The sequence below is a fragment of the Sapajus apella genome, unplaced genomic scaffold (assembly GCF_009761245.1).
Source record: "Sapajus apella isolate SASKATOON/1434 unplaced genomic scaffold, GSC_monkey_1.0 scaffold33, whole genome shotgun sequence".
Taxonomy (NCBI): Eukaryota; Metazoa; Chordata; class Mammalia; order Primates; family Cebidae; genus Sapajus; species Sapajus apella.
Window position 1 is genome coordinate 4,351,732 of NW_022436973.1, and position 16,795 is coordinate 4,368,526.

Below are 16,795 nucleotides of genomic sequence, written 5' to 3' on the forward strand. Positions count from 1 at the left end.
CCCTAAAAAGCCAGGATGCTAACTCAACTTCACCACTCCACAATGTATACATATCATGTTGTACATGGTAAATATATACCATTTTGTCTTTTTAAAAAAATTTTAAGCCCAGGTTTATGTGTGATTTCATAAATATACATTATCTATATTTTCTCATATTAGAAAATTATCCAATTGTTTTAATAAAAATATATTAAGATATGTTATTTCAATGCTTCTGGGCTGTGACTACAAAAATCAAATATTCTTTCAAGCTCTTCATTCCTGATTTCAATGCTGCTAATTTTGGAGAACTTAATTCATTTCCACAACTCAGTTTGGCTGCCCTGGAGATAAGTATCTAAGTGTTTTATGATGGATGTTAGAGTTATTGTTGTGTTTTCTAGAAAATTAACAAAAATAAATGCCCAAAGAAGCAAAGAATCACAATGGAGAAATGCCCCCTCCATGAATGATCAGTGAAGAACTGATCAGGAGTTCCAGGAGGTCACAGGGCTCCAGACTGCAAACTCCAAAGAAGGAAACATGAGCTTTAGAAGTGCTCAGAAGCCACCCTGTTCCCCTGCCAGCCACAGCATCTAACACTTAGATGGAATCCTTTCGGATACTAACACAAAAATAGATTATATCTCAGAAACAGACATGAAAATGATTTGACACTATGTGTATAATCTCGTTCAAACCATAGACCCCTAATCGACATTTAATTGATGCAATCATGTTTGTTCATGATGGTAAATAAAATATATAAACAGAAACATCTTCTTTGATGTTTAATGACTGTTTAGCATCTATTTGGGTCAGGGCTACTGAGCCCTAATAAACAAATGCTTAATAATCAATTGAAATGCATTTCTCTGGTTATTGCCTTATTAAATCAGATCCAACTTCAGCTGAGGAATATTCCTTCCAACAGGAAGAAGATGGTTGGGAATGAAAAAGACAGTAACGGGAGGTCCCTGTGTCCCTGTAAGTGAAATGGACAAGTTTTTCTCTCCATCCCTGCCAACAGCTGGAGCCCAGGAGAAAGCCAAACTCCAGCCTGCAGGTACCCTGGGCCTTGCACTAAAACAAAGTGTGCCTCCTTTCCAGGCCTGATTGTCAATATAAATCCTCTTCTATTACCTACCCTATGGAGTAATCCATGTAAACCAAATAATCCATGTTAAAAAAAAAAAAAAAAAAAGGCAGTGTCTGGCATGTCCCATAAATCCTCAAAAAGTTAGTTATCATTGTTATTATTTGCAACTGTCATTATGATTGTTATAATATTATTATAATCCTAATTTGCCACACTGAGCATTCGTAAAATTCACTGTGGTCACCTCACCTGCGTTTGGTTTTTTCATAAAGGTAAGCCTTATTTTTCAGTGCCTGAGTCAAGCCACATCCTGCTGATCCCAACCAGCAGCTCCATCAGCTCCAAGCCGTGTCTGAGAAGGGCCACGGCTGGCCACGGCCAAGTCTATGGTCAGGGCCACCTCCAGCTGGCACTCTGAGCTCTTGCTCCTTCTCAGGTGCCTGGAAGTTCACACCAGCCTTTTCTGCGTCGCTTGCAGGAAGTGAGCACTATGTTTGGGGCGCTGGAATGGACATCCAGGCTCTGGTTCTCATTCCTAAAGATTCCCCAGAGCCCAGCTCCTGCTGGCTGAGCCCATCAGTAACTCCAGAAAGTCAAATACAACAACTTTCACATGCTCACTGGCCCCCTGTCAAGCCCCTCCCTTCCTTTCTTTCTGCTCCTCTCCTGCTCTTCTCCCTACTCCACTCCTAACACAGACCAAGTGACTGGGCGCTCTCTACTCAGGGTGAGCAGGAAACCCAGAATTTGGCTGCCCAGGTAGAGAGCTAAGGAAGAGGCGTCTGTGTGTAACATTTAAGGGAAGAAATAATCACCAGGGCGAGCAGAAGCCCATTGAAGAGACTGGGCAGGTGCTTGATGGTCCCAGGGCGCCATCGTGTGGCCAGTCTGCATAATGACAAAAGGAGGCTTCTCCAATGACCATCCGGTCTGAGCTCCTAAAGTCCCTATCCAGGACCCTTCCTTAGACCTCAGAAGTCCCGCGGTTCACCTTCTTGGAGGGATGGGAGGAGAGGGAGAGCAGAGAGGAGAGAATGACAGCAGAGGCCAGAGCAAGGAGAAGCAAAGGGTACCCAGGGCATTCTGCGAGGCTTCTTAGAGGAAGGCTGTTCAGATAAGACCAAGAGCTCCTGAAAGAAAGGGGGTCAAGGGAAGGAAAGTCCCATGGGAACAGAAAAAGCACAGCTACAAGGATGGAAACTGAGGCGGCCTCCACTGGAAAGATGAACTTCCAACACCTCGGTGCAGGGAACGTGGAGAGAGGGAGAGAATCAGATTCAGGAGCAGGGTCAGAGGGTTCCTCCTTCCCCTCCCCTTCCCCTCCTCCCCCTCCTTCCCCTCCTCCCCCTCCTTCCCCTCCTCTTTCCCTCCTCCCTCTCCTCTATCTTCCCCCTCTTCTCCTCCTCCTCCCTTTCCCTTCCTCCCATCCTCCTTTCCCCCCTCCCTCCTGCCTCCTCCTCCTCTTCCTGCTCCCCCAACACACTTTCCTCCCTTCCTCTTCCCCTCTTCCTCCCCCTCCTCCTTCTCCCCCTTCTTTCTCCTCCTCCACTGCCCATCTCCTTCTCCCGCAGCAACCAGATACAGGCTAGGAGAGCACAATTGATGGGACCTCGAGAAGCCATAAAGTTCAAAAGTGCATCCCCCATGGCCCCTCCCGCTCTGAAGAGTTATCCCCATCATCCTCCAGGTTTGTGCAACCTCATTTTACAGAGGAGGCACCTGATGTATTCGTTTTATTCCAAGTTTATGTGCTGACTTTTGGGACATTGTTATTCAATGCTCAGGCTTGGGAATCAGGCTGCCCACATTTGTGTCTTCAATCTGCCTGGCTATATGAACTTGAACAGGCTGCTTAACTTCTCTGAACTAACATTTCCAGACCTGTAAAATGAAGATGTAATTGTACCTGTCCCCCTGGGTTGACATGAAGGTCAAATATGATAAGATATGGAGTGCTAGATATTTTCACATGAGAGAACTAATTCTGTTCCCGAAACATCCCAGGTCGTCATGGGTACTAACATGCATTTTACAGATGAGAAGCTCAGAGAGGCTGAAATGATTGACCAGAGGTTGTAATGACAGTGGCTCAAGCCTGGTTTGTCCAATTCCAAATCTGCATGAACATTCATTGACCATGTCCTGCTCCTTTGTGCAAGCTCTTCTCCCTGTCTACAATGCCCTTTTCTTTTGACTCAGCCAGAGCAACTATGAGATCCAGGCCAGGGGTCTCCTGTTCTGGGGGCTTTCTCCACCCCTCAAGGTCCAGCAAAGCTCCCAAGAGACCAACCCAGATCTTCATTAGTGTGTGGATCACATGGCAGGGTTGGCACTGGTCCACCTGCCTGGCTCCCACTAGGCGGAAGCTCCTGCGGGCCAGGGCTAAGGCTATTTCCTTGAAGCTGTGTCCAGCTTGGGGCACTGAGTGGCATGGTGGGAGGGAGGAGGAAGGAAGGGAAGAGAGGAAGAAAGGGAGGACAAAAGAGATACAAGAAAAGAGGACGGAGGACACGAGGGAGAGCACAGGGGAAGTGGGGATACAAATGAGGAAAAGAGGAAGGAAGGGAGGTGGGAGAGGAGGAGGAGGGGAAAGGAGGGAGGAAATAGGAGAGGGGAAGGAAGAGGAGAGAAGGGAGGGAAGGGGAGGAGGGGGAGTGCAGAAATGAAGAAAAAAGGAAAGACTGAAGGGAAAAAGGAAAGAGGGTAAGAAGGAAGGAAGGAGGAAGGAAGGGAGGAAGGGAGGGAGGGGAAAGAGGGAGAGAAAGAGGAAGGGAGGAAGGGAGGGAAAGGAGGGAGAGAAAGAGGAAAGGAAGGAGGGAAGGGAGGGAGGGAGGGAGGGAGGGGAGAGAAACAGTGCCTTACTTCTCAGTTACCTTGGGGGGGGTCTCTCTCCCTGGAAGAGGAAGCAGGCGTGGGTGCCTCTGTACCAGCCACCTGGCCTCTCCCAGCACTTCCTTTCCACCAACTCTCTCCTTTCCCCGAGGCTAGTGCCAGCGCCTGACTCTGATTCTCTCCGAGTCAGCATTTTCCTTCCCATGCTGGGGCACAGGCGCAGGCTCCGGGAGTGAACACACCTGCCGCTCCTGTGCTGACACACAGCTTTTCAGAAAATGGGAAGACAGGAAAAGAGCCTAGATGCTGCTGGGTGGGAACAGGCCCTGGAGGCTCCCCCAGCAGGGGAGGGGGACTTCTGGGTTGTTCTAGCAGAGGACTCTGCTGGGGACTCCTCCCACCGGCCCCTCTCCCCATGCCCCACTTCGCCCTGCTCCTGCACGTTGAATACGATGAAATGTCTCCCCCACTGCAGGCAGGACACTAACAGGAAGGAAGCCTCCAGCCCTTTCACCTGGACAAAATGTCAGGGCAGCCCTTCCTCTCATCACCTGCAAGCAAAATATCCAGAAACACTGCCAAGAAAGAGCCACCAAAGTTCAGCAGCCCCAGAGCAATGTCACAAAATAAAACGCCCCTTTTCAGAACATCGCATTCGCCTGCTGGCCCCCGTGTGGGTCATTTATATGGGTCTCGTTTCTGCCAAAACACACTTGGTGTCACATCTTCCTTGAAGAGATGAGGGAGAGCTTAGTTCTAGCAGCTCTGGAGGAAGAAGAGGAGAAGGCACAAGTCCCTGGCCAGCACCCCAAAGCCTGACCCTCCCACCTCAGCCCAAACCACCAAGCATGAGGGTAACAGAAACAATAGCAGTATTTAGCCATTGAGCGTTTAGCCACGCCAGGCACTACTGAGCTCAGCATTTCAGTCACCTCATCCCCTCAAGATTCCAGCAGGAAGCTGTTACTTAAGGAGGACAATTCAGAGAAGTGAATAACCAGTCCGAGGTCACATGGAGAGTAGGGGATGACTCAGGAGGTAAGTCCAGCCCAGGCCCTCATTCTGAGTCTTCTTGCCTTTTTCTTTCCCTCTGGAAAAAAGTTCATTGGTGGGAACTGCCAGAGAGAAGTCGAGGGACAAGGGTTTGGCAATAATTAGGAAGGCTGCAGAGTAAGTAGGTAAAAAGGAAACCAGGCCGGGCGCGGTGGCTCATGCCTGTAATCCCAGCACTTTGGGAGGCCAAGATGGGTGGATCACAAAGTCGGGAGTTCAAGACCAGCCTGACCAACATGGTGAAACCCCATCTCTACTGAAAATACAAAAATTAGCCGGGAGTGATGGTGCGCACTGTAATCCCAGCTACTCGGGAGGCTGAGGCAGGAGAATCACTTGAACCCGAGAGGCGGAGGTTGCGATGAGCCGAGATCATACCATTGCACTCCATCCAGCCTGGGCAACAAAGTGAGACTCCATCTCAAAAAATGAAAATAAAAAAAGGAAAGCAGTTATCTCCACATTAGGAGAAAAAGGTAATTCCTGGCCTGAGGAGCTTTTCCTTTAGGGGTGGCTGATCCCCTCACCAGTCTAGCATGACCAAAACTGGCAGCCTCATGGCTCTCTGCCACCCTGGGCCTGATTGGAAGCAAGGGGTGGGTACAAAGCTAGCAAATAATTGTTTTTAGAACCCATGAGGTCAGAAGGCATCATGAAATCAGCAAAGCAGATCCCACAGACTGGGGGTCAGGAGAGGCAGGCTTGGGATGCCACATCCCAAAGGAAGCTGGGGTCAGGAGGAGGTTGTAACACCCAAAGGGAGTGTAGTATCTTGGGATACTAGTCCCCCCAGACTAGTATCCCAAGAATGAATGGCAGCCTTTGAGCTTCTGCAAGATCAGTAGCAGTGGGCCCCCAGGGTGGGCAACTCTTGGTCCCTGGGGCATGAAATCCTCACTTGCTTTGGGCTGAGAGATGGATAGTGTCATTTAAATTGCACACACATTGCCTTGAAAGAGGTGTCATACTGACCCTGGAACAGAAGTAAATTGAATTTTACGCATCATCTGTGATCTATTAGTAATGACTGCCTGGAACAGGAACTATAAGGGATCCGGGGAGCTGCCCCTGGGCTCCTTAAGAACTTGCACAGAGATCAGTTAGTGATGTCTGCCAGGGATGAACTAGAGGGGCTCACGTTTGCCATCCCTGCCCTCATCTGCTCTGGTGCATCATATCAGAAGGATGGAAGGAAAGAGATGTTTTGAAGAGACTGAGTAAGAGGTTATCTAAAGGCCAGCCATGTCCACCCAGTGGTTGAAGGGTGACTTGTGTAGGTCCCTGTGTCACAGTATCACTGGCTTAATTGATACTCAACGAATTCCTTTCTGCTTAAATTAGAATCCATTTTTCCATTTTTTCAGCCTAAAGCTAAATAAGAACTCTAACTTGCACACTTCTTCCTTCATTCCTTCAGGAGTCCATTAATACAAGGCTGTTTTATACATGAGTCTTATTAAATTTGGTTTTTGGTTTTTTTTTTTTTTTTTTTTTTTGAGATGGAGTCTCGCTCTGTCACCCAGGTTGGAGTGCAGTGGCACAATCTTGGCTCACTGCAACCTCTGCCTCTTGAGTTCAAGCAATTCTCTTGCCTCAGCCTCCTGAGTAGCTGCAATTACAGGTATCCGTCACCCTTCCTGACTAATTTTTGTATTTTCAGTAGAGACGAGGTTTCACCATGTTGGCCAGGCTGATCTCAAACTCCCAACCTCATGATCTGCCTACTTCAGCCTCCCAAACTGCTGAGATTAAAAGCGTGAGCCACTGTGCCTGGTCAACTTATTAAAGGTTTATGGATAGGAAAACAATTATAGAACAAACAACAACTTCAGATCGAATACTGGACAAAATGCTTTCTAGGAGTGTATTTGTCATTCCTGCCATGGGGAAGGTCTCATTGTCCCCTTTTTCCAAGAGCCATGACTGCTCACTGTAGGCTCAATCTCAATCTCAATCTCTCTCTCCCCCCCCCCCCCCCGCCATGCCCACTCACTGCTGACATCTTCCTTCTACTCTTTTAACATGGAACGCTAACCTTCTCTTTCTCACATTTCCTGGGAATCTCATCATTCTGCCCAAGCTGAACAATGGAGTTATCCATTTCTCCTGCTCCCACCATCTAGACCTGCCCAGGGAAGATTCACCTGTCTCAACCCATGAGGAGACATTAAAGTTGTTACCCACAGCCAAAGAGCCTCCCACATTTGAGATGAAGGCAGCCCCTGCCCTAGAATGCAGAAGAGCAACTGTTTTATTTGTAAACAACATTTCCTCTTTCCTTCCTGCCACTCTAGCCTGTCACCTGGTAAGAAGATAATAAAACATAATGATGATTATTGAGCAGGAGGAAGGATGAGCCCAGCTGTGACTGCCGTCCCAGAAGTGCCTCTCTCCACCATTCAGGGTGGTCCTGAACCTCAGTTGTGTGCTGCAATGCCCTGCAGTGCTTTTTCTTTTTTCCTTTTTTTGAGACAGTTTTGCTCTTGTTGCCCAGGCTGGAGTGCAATGGCATGATCTCGGCTCACCACAACCTCCACCTCCCAGGTTCAAGCGAGTCTCCTGCCTCAGCCTCCTGAATAGCTGGGATTACAGGCATGCACCACCATACCCAGCTAATGTTGTATTTTTTAGTAGAGACAGGGTTTCTCCATATTGGTCAGGCTGGTCTCAAACTCCTGACCTCAGGTGATCTGCCCACCTTGGCCTCCCAAAGTGCTGGGATTACAGGTGTGAGCCACCACGCCTGGCCAGTGCTTTCAACAGCACAGATGCCCAGGCCCCCTTCCCAGGGATTCTAATTTGATCAGTTGAGATAGGAGGCTGGCAGCCACCCAAGCGGCTTGAATGTGAAGCCACAGCAGAAAGCCTCTGGCCCATACTGTTGCTGTCACTCAAAGAGAGGCCTGGGACAGAGATGACTGTGTTCACCAGCACCCAATTTCTCTACCTGGAGGACATCCATGTAGATTCTGTGTCCCAGTCTCCCTTGCAAATGCAAGTCATAGATACATCTAAACCCAGTCCACAGAAACCTGTGCAAAGCTCTGCATGCTCTTTTCACTGCTTGCCAGATGGAAGGGAAGGACTCCAAGATCCCAAGGGATGGCAGAGCTAGAAGATGGAGGGTGCCTGGGTCCCTGCATCACCACATGGAAAGTCACCTGCCAAACACCCAAGTGGACTCAATGTGAGAATTAGACTCCTAGGATATTAAGTGACTGAGATCTGGGGGTTTCCTGTTACAGGAACTAGAATTACCTTAACTAATATTAAGGTAGCTTCCTTTCTGGAATATACTTTTGGACACTGGGCACAGAATCTCCTCAGCTCAGTGGGAGATATTTGGCAATGTCCCGGAAGTGTTAGGAGCCTTCCTCTCCAGGTTTCCTCTAACACTCTTCTAACGCCTAACTCCTCACACTGGGTTCCACTGGTGGGGATTCAGAGACAGAGCATGAGGGTTCATCTGGACACCGGCATCTGCCTGATTGCAGCCTCATCTGGATGTCTTCTGAAGCTTCAGCCCCTCCTACGCATGACCCTCCACAACCACAATGGCCATCCTGTGTCTCCTTGGACACACAATGCCCTTTTCTGTCGCAGGGCCTTTACACTCACTGTTCCTTCTTAGGACACTCTTTAGCAATCACCTCGTCCGTCAGATCCCAGCTCAAAGGTCACCTTCTAGAGAGGCCTCCCCTCATACCTCTGTCTCAGTTGTCACCCCAACACTTTGTCTCTATGTCAGCACTCTTGTCTTCACAGCACTGGCTGCAAATCCTAATCACTTATTTGTGTTCTTCCTCCTAGTCTGTTTCTCCCAGTAGATTAGATGCTCCTTAGGGAAGAAGAGATCTTTTCTTCTTGTGATAAGCACAATGCCAGCACAGAGTCAGGTGCTCAGTAATTATTTATTAAATGCATGAATGAATGAATGCTCAAGTCAGCCCAGAAATGCAGGCTTCCCAACACTTGTTCCCAGTTCTGGAGCTCCTGATGGCTCCACAAGACTCAGAGCTTACAGACCACAATTACCCCGCCACTGGAGGGAGCACCAAGCCCAGGGGCCCTGGGGTACAGAGTCAAGGCTAGAGGCAGATCCAGGACCAGCACAGTTCACATCTCTTAGGGGTGCAGTTCATGTTGCTGACATGTGAAGGGGCTATTAGGGCATGGCCTTTCTAACTGTATGTGACCACACTGGACAGGCCCTAGGTCTGCCTGGGATCAGGCAGGAAAAATAAGTATTCCCAGACAGATCACCATCATGCAATATTCTGGAAACTTTGTTCATCTCTTATCTCAAATAAAATCTTATTTGAGATTGAAAACCAACACATAAAGGTGGAGACGCTTCAGCTGAAACAAAGCAGTCTTCAGTCTGCCCTGAAGGCATCAGAATCCTTGAAGACAAGGAGAATACAGCACTTCCCCGTGGACAGGATCACAGTGCCCCTGGGACAGAGCTCCTATGCCCCATGGAAGGGTGCCCAGGCCTCGTGGACAAGGCACATATGTCCCATGGCACTGACAACATCTTACAGCCCCCAGAGGCTGAATTGAGTCTCTAGGGAGACACCAAGAAGAGACCACACCTGCCCTGGGCACAACACAGGAGCATGAGCTCCTTCTTGAACCATCCCCAGACTTTACAAGCCCAGCCTCTCTTTTCCTTCTCAAGCTGAGGTTTCCAGCCCCAGAGGGAAGATGCCTGGACTGCTTTAAGTTGTATGAGTTGACTCTGCCCACCCTGCCCCCATCAGATCTCAGAGGAGACAGCTAACTATTCACAGGAAGCCACAGTGAGTAAATGTAAGCAATGTCCCACAGAGCATATGAATATTGCTGTTCTTTACCCCCAGCAAAATGCCTCTATCTGTTTGTCCATTTTAGCATCCTTTCATGTGATCCATGTAGGTGCTCTGTTATAGAAGGAACTTACAAATGACACATGGGTAGAACTCTACTTACTTCCTCACACATTATGGATTCTTTGTCCACTGCTTTTAGACCCCACTGACTCATTTTTATCCCCTCCCTACTTTCTGTCTCTGTTTCTATAATCTGCTTCTCCTCTAAGCCATCTCTCATCTGGGTTTGGTGACATGATCATAGACTCTGTAATTCTGCTTCCCAGTAAGTCCCCAAAGTCATGGGTCTGCCCTTTCTCTAACTCCCTTCCCCAGAACCCCTGCCTCCTCTGCTTGTGGCCTGCTGGCTCTAAGCTTTGGAGACCAATCCAGCCTTCCTATACCACATGGCCTTGAAGAGCTTGATATGGGCTTGAAGCAGCTCCTCTCCCCCACACAGACAGGAGGTGAATGCTCCACACAGCATCCCTTCCGTGCCCTGTCTCCATAAGCACGAAGCCCCTAGGCTCTAGAGTCAGATTCACATTCTCTCTCTGCTGCTTGATCACTGTACAACTTTTAACTGGTTTAAAGAATCTCTGAAGTCCAGCTTTCTTGCCTATAAAATGGGATATAGTTAGTGGGTTGAACAGTGCCCCCCCCCCCCCAAAAAAAAAAAGATACGTCCATGTCCTAATCCCTCGAACCTGTGAATATTATTTCATTTGGAAAAAAGATCTTGGCAGATGAAATTAAGAATACCGAGATGAGATCACCACAGACTCCTTGGGTAAGCTCTAAATCCAGAGACAAGCATCCTTACATGAGTCAGAAGAGGAGACAAAGGAGAAGGCAGTGTGAAAAAGGAGACTGAATTTAAATGATGTGGTCACAAGCCAAGGAAGCCAAGGAACACTGGCGGCCACCAGAAGCCGGAAGAGGCAAAGAAGCATTCTTCCCTACAGCCTCCAGAGGGAGCGCAGCCCACACTTGATTTCAGACTTCTGGCCTCCAGAACTTGAAGAGAATAAATCGCTGTTGTCTTACGTCACCTACTTTGTGGTAATTTGTTGCGGCAGCTTTAGGAATACAGTACAGGGGGATAAGTCTTAAATGAGACAACCCGTGGAGTATAGTGCCTATTACCCAGTAGGAGCTCAATAAAGGTCAGACATCATCACCATCACCACTGCCAACATCACTATTGCCACTGCCATCTCCAGCACCACCATCATCACCATAATTACCATCACCATCTCCATCTTCATCACCATCATCATCACTATGTCCTTCTTCATCACCACCATCACCCATCTTCATCATTGTCACCATCGTCACCGTCATCCTCATCCTTGTCATCATTGTCATCATTGTTTCTGCACACACTGAAAATTTCTTCTTCTATACATTTTATTTAGGGACATTTGATATTTTCATTGAATAGTTTAGCAATTTCTCTTTTGCTGTAACATTCTCCACAATATAGATGACATTCACATTTGCGCACCATTGCTATCTCTCCTTTCTTGGGAGAAGCTTAATTCTGAGATCATATCCTTCCCCCAGTTTTTATTATTAAACTATTCTTTCTTTTGTGAAATAGTAATAATAAAAAGATAGCTGTTGTATACATCCTCACTTAGAAAAGAAATGGCCTGCTCTTTACTTAGGGGTATTTCCCCTGGTCATTTTGTTTTATTTTAACTTGCCTGTGTAATGTAGAAAACTGGAAACCAAAGCTCTAGTGTCTTTTGATGCCCCCCCATCCCCATTTCAGAGTAAGGTACTTGGGTGTCACCAAGATATGGAGGGAACTTGGGAGCTTCAGATGCAGGGCTGATATCTGCTTGGGATGTTCAGGGAAAGGAAACACCATTTGAACATGGGCTTCAAGCCAGACAAGGAGTGAGTCAGTGGTGGAAGTGACCCAGATATGAGGTTTCCATGCCTCAAACTGTTAATGAAGGGCCCAAGCTCCCAGGGAATCCCAGGCCAGTTCGGCCAGCTCAGCCAGCAGGCGACCCCCTACCCCTCCTCCTTGGCGCCTTGCTGCCTCCTGACATCATCCTCTTCTTCCTCCCCACAGGCAAGGGTTCAGCCCTTCTTCCCTGCCTCCATCCCACGCGCGCGCACACACACCCTAGAGATCAGGGCTGGGATGATTACACCAAAAACCCCAGGCCATGACGGGCATATAATTATGTACTGACCAGTTTAGGAGGCAGGATCAGTTCACCTTCCCTTGGTGAGGGGTGAATCAAATCTCAATATGGGAGGAAGAGAGGGAGGATACAGGATTCTGTACCTCCTGCTAAACACTCTAGCAAGACGCCACAGGGTCAACCGATCAGTCCCAGCCCATCCCAGGCCTGAAGACAACAAGCAAATAACCACAGCACAGCACAATCCAGGAGTGACAAGGAGGGGTTCAAGGAACTGTCACCTGCTTCAGGATGCTCACGGAAAAGAGGGGACATTTGAATCTAGGCCTCAAGGGATCTAGAGAAACTGTCAGGGTGACAAGGAAGCTTCAGGAAGGGAATAATCTGAGCAATGGCCTGGAGGCACAAAAAAAGGTGTGTAAAGCTTGAGCCTGGCTGTTGAGCAGGCTGGAAGGGACGGCTGCCAGGGAAGGAGTCACGCTTTTCCTGATTTGGGGGCCACATGCCTCTGGTCCCCACATGAACAAAGCATGGAGAACGGGACACTATGAAAAGAGCAGTGACACAAAAAGGGGATAAATGACTTATGCAATACTATACACAGTCAGCAAGTGGAAAAGCCAAAATTTGAACCCAGAGACTGGGGGTTCCACTCTTAACCCCTAAACCTCATAGAAGTTAGAGACAGAGGTGATTCTAGAACCTGAGCCACAGTGCTACAGTGGCCTGAGCCCAGGGGTCATGAAGGTACAGAGGAGAAGTCTCCGCGCTTGTCAGATTTCTGTTGCATAATGCCATGTAACAAATAGCCCTGGTGGCTGAGTCGCACGCAGTACTCACGGGTCTGTAGTCAGCAGGAAGGCTTTGCTCCTGACTGCAGGTTACTTTCAGGTCTGTTTCACAGGGCTCACACTCTGGGACCAGTAACTGGAGGATCTTCTTTTCATGGTCAATGGAGAAAGCCCAGGAGAGTTGAGCTGAATGAAAGAATTTCCACAATCAACTCCAACTCCACCTCTAGTGCCCAAGCTCCCTTTTCCTCCTGCTAGGTGGTCTACTCAGATCCCTTCCCTTGGTCACCCAAATTCCTCCTAAATATGCTCAGGAAAGATGCCCTATGCTTTCTGTCCATATCATTTCTGATTCCCCATCCCATGGACCCCTGCTCTTCTTGCCAAACCAAAGTCCTGCCCCGAAGGTAACCTCAGGAGAAAGCAATGCCCAGTAGGCTGATTCTGCTTAATAAAAACCCCTGGGTCCAAATGACAGAAATGGGAAAGCACCATTTTTAACATTTCCACAACACTCAAGGAAGTATTAAACAAGCCCACACTCTGTAGAGAGAGTGGCCCCTACCCACGTATCCTGACCCTAGTTCCTAAGCCCCAGGAGTCAGTGTCTCTCAGAATTAGGGCTCCAGGACAGGGGAAGGGAGGCTGAGAGCTGAAGAATACGCTAAGGAATATATCAAGCAGGAAAACTTCTTGATTTGGGTAAAATTGGAGGAGGGGAGGGAGGAGGAAGGGCCCTGCTGGCTTCCCGGGCTCTTAATTTGAGGCTCCAAAAGGAAGAAATAATAACAACAATAACCATCCCTGCTGCAGCCACAGCACTTCCTGCCCGTTAAGGCGTCCGAGAAAGTGCTGACGGGGACGGCTGACAAGCGTGTGCATTGTAATTCACACCATAACAGCATCTCCAGGGCTCATGGATTTCTCATTGAAAAATTATGTGATGTCTTTTTGGAAACCCAATACTGAGTTATTGATATCGTGAAGGCAGTAAGCTCACCACTTGCAGCCTATTAGCTTTATACTTTCTGAAGGACTTTTTTCCCCCTCTAATTTTCAACTTGGTTCTCCCTTTTCAGTTTAAATTGGATCATTGGACTTGAGTGAGTGCCTGTGAGTGTATGCCAAGGGAGGGGCTGTTCTGTATATCTAGGGATGGGCATTCTTAGAAGTGTCAAGATGTGTGTGTGTGTGTGTGTGCGCGCGTGCATTTTTCTGCAGGGGTCAAGTATCTGGGTATACAGGCATCACTACATGCTTGTGTGTGTATGGCAGGAGGGAGGACTTTCATCTTTCCATATTTGTGGTCATGTCCATGTGCATATATGTGTAGAGTGTGTGTGTGTATACCTTATGTCAGAGTAGCCGTGTGTATATTTGTATATGAGGTGTATGCCTAGGGGTGTGTGTGTGGTACACACAGAGGTATAAATGTGGGTACATGTATAGGTGTGTTTTTATATCTGAGTAGCCATGGGAATATGTCTGTTCACATATCTATATGAATCTGCATTTTATATGCTTTTTCATCTATGTATACCTATGCATCTTTGTATCTGCATGTGTCTTTGGGTCTTTACTTGTGTGCCTGTGAGAAGCAGAATTGCCGTATTGTGGTTCTAGGGTCGCACAGCTTGAGGACCAATACTAGTTTTGCCTCTTGCCAGCAATGTGACTTTAGCTAGATTTTTGTTACTGCCTTTTTTTTTTTTTTTTAACCTCCCTGGAGCTCAATTTCTCATCTGCAAAGTAAGAATCATTGTAGCCTTACCAAGGAGAGCTGCTGGGAAGATAATGTGGGCACATGTATATAAAGCAGGCCATACAGAGCCTGGTGGCTGCAAGGTTCCCTTGAACCATCACACGGGTGTCCGTCAGCACATGTGTCAGAGGCAGAGGCCCTGCTCTAAGAAATGGAAACTTCTGCCACCAGCTCTTTCCTGCTTGGGGACCCCAGGGTGTGATTTAAATCAGTTTCACGCCTGGTACCTCCATTCAAGGCCTTTGCAAAAATGCTCCTGCAGAACTGACAACCTCAATTCACTTTGAACCACACTACTGGGTGTGAGACTTGTGCCTGGAACTGGGAGGCACAAAAGTGCATCGGGCAGCATGCAGCCAGCCAGGGGCTCAGGCCAAGAATGGCAGTGGGCAGAAAGTCTGGAACGAAACACACAGGGTATGTCCAGGGCTCTGAGATCCCACAGAAGAAGCACTCCATCCCAATCCCTGGCTCTTCAGCTGCATATCAGGGAACAGAAAGGAAGTCCTGGGGGCCTAGGGGGGAGGAGGGGGCTTGGTGTTCCCTTTTGAAGCCCTCTCTGCTCCTTGGAAGTGGGGAGGCTCTGGTGCTGCAGGGCTGGCAGTCAGAATCCCAACTCTGGGAGTCTGGTGAGGATATATCTGAGTTTATGGATTCACACGGCTCAAACAGGGGAAAGGATCATCCTATATAAATAATATTGGGCCAGTCTAGTAGGCAAACACCTGAATCAAATCCAAGAAAATAAAGAGGTGTAACACTCAGCTACTTGCACCCCAAGGGCACTAGATCCTCCAAATTGTTGTATTTTACTCTACAGCACAGCCCAATTCACGGTGCAAATGCTCAGGAACCACATACAGTTAGTGACAAGAAGACTGAACAGTACAGTTCTAGACCCAAAAACTCAGAGGCCTGTTCACCATGCCTGCTTGCCAACTTCTCTAGGCAGCCCCAAAATGCAAAATTCCCAGATCCAAGGCTGGTACACCAGGGCAGGCACCCGAAGGGCAGAGCTCTCCTCCCAAAAGGAAAGGAAATAACTGATCTTCCCACCAAGGTTCAGTGACAGGGCAGGACCTGGGTCATGCTGGGGCCAATGGCTGGGGTGGCACAATGTCCACGGCTGCTGAGCACATGTGCAGGGACTGTAGCCAGACACAGGTCTGTGGGGACAGGGGAGTGGAGGGAGGTGGAGGCAGGAGGAGGGAGCTGACTGACAGCCTGGCTGGGTAGCAGCAGGGTTAACTGCTCAAAATGTTGCTCAGAGCAGATTTGTGGGGCTGGAGGAAGAACAGGAGAGAAGCAAGGGAAAGGGAGATGGCACAGGAAAGCATGAAAAGCCTACTGTGCACCAGGCTGTTCCCTGCGTCTTCCTGCAGCATGTCTCATGGAGTCCTCCCAGCAGCCCCACAAAGCCACTGTTTCCATTTGAGGAGGGTGTCTGAGAGCATTTAGGAACCTCCTCATGACCAGAGAACACCGCATGTGTGGGAGGGTGGTGAAGTGTCATTCAGGAATAAGAACGGATTGTTCCATTCAAAACTCCAACAGTGCACCTTGTCGAGAAATACTTTGAAGGATTCACCTTGTTTTACAAGTGAGGAAATTCGGGCTGCAAAAGGTCAGGGGAGTCCTAGGCATATGATAAATGTTCAGTAAATAGTCACTGAACAAATGAATAAAAATGGTTTGGGCATTTCCTTTGACCCTGGGGATGACTGTATATTCCATCCCTGGTCACCTCCCTCAGGGATCCCCATGCCCAGGAGACACTGAGGCCTGTGTGTCCCCTGGCTTCCCACACTAATGGCCCTCATCTCCCCCCTGCCCCAAACCCCCTTTTCCTTAAGAGACAGGGTCTCAGTCTGTCACTGAGGCTGGAGTGCAGTGGCACAATCAAAGCTGTCACCTTGAACTCCTGCCATACTCCTTTTTCTATCCACAGCTTCCTCCCTCCTGCTGAGGGTAGACTGGGTGGCAGAAAGTTCTTTTTATCTTATTTTATTTTTTGAGACAGGCTTGCTCCTGTTGCCCAGGCTGGTGTGCAGAGGCGGATCCCCCACACTACAGCCTCAACCTCCTGGACTCTAGTGATACTCCCTCCTCAACCTCCTGAGTAGCTGGGATTACAGGTGCCTGCCACAATGCCTGGCTAATTTTTGTATTTTTGGTAGAGATGGGGTTTTACCATATTACCCAGGATGGTCTCAAACTCCTGGGCTCAAGTGATCTGCCCGCTTCAGCCTCAAAGTGCTGGGATT

General features: G+C 48.4%; 1 long non-coding RNA gene across 1 annotated transcript in view; it reads right to left on the reverse strand.

The window, feature by feature from the left end:
• Positions 1 to 2,799: 2,799 nt before the first annotated feature.
• LOC116562630 overlaps positions 2,800 to 16,795 on the reverse strand; it is a 28,539-nt gene continuing 14,543 nt past the window's right edge. Inside the window, exons 2-3 of the long non-coding RNA XR_004274045.1 lie at positions 12,819 to 12,955; positions 2,800 to 2,962 (exon numbers count right to left, since the gene is read on the reverse strand). This is a non-coding gene — a long non-coding RNA (uncharacterized LOC116562630). The remainder of the gene's footprint in view (positions 2,963 to 12,818; positions 12,956 to 16,795) is intronic.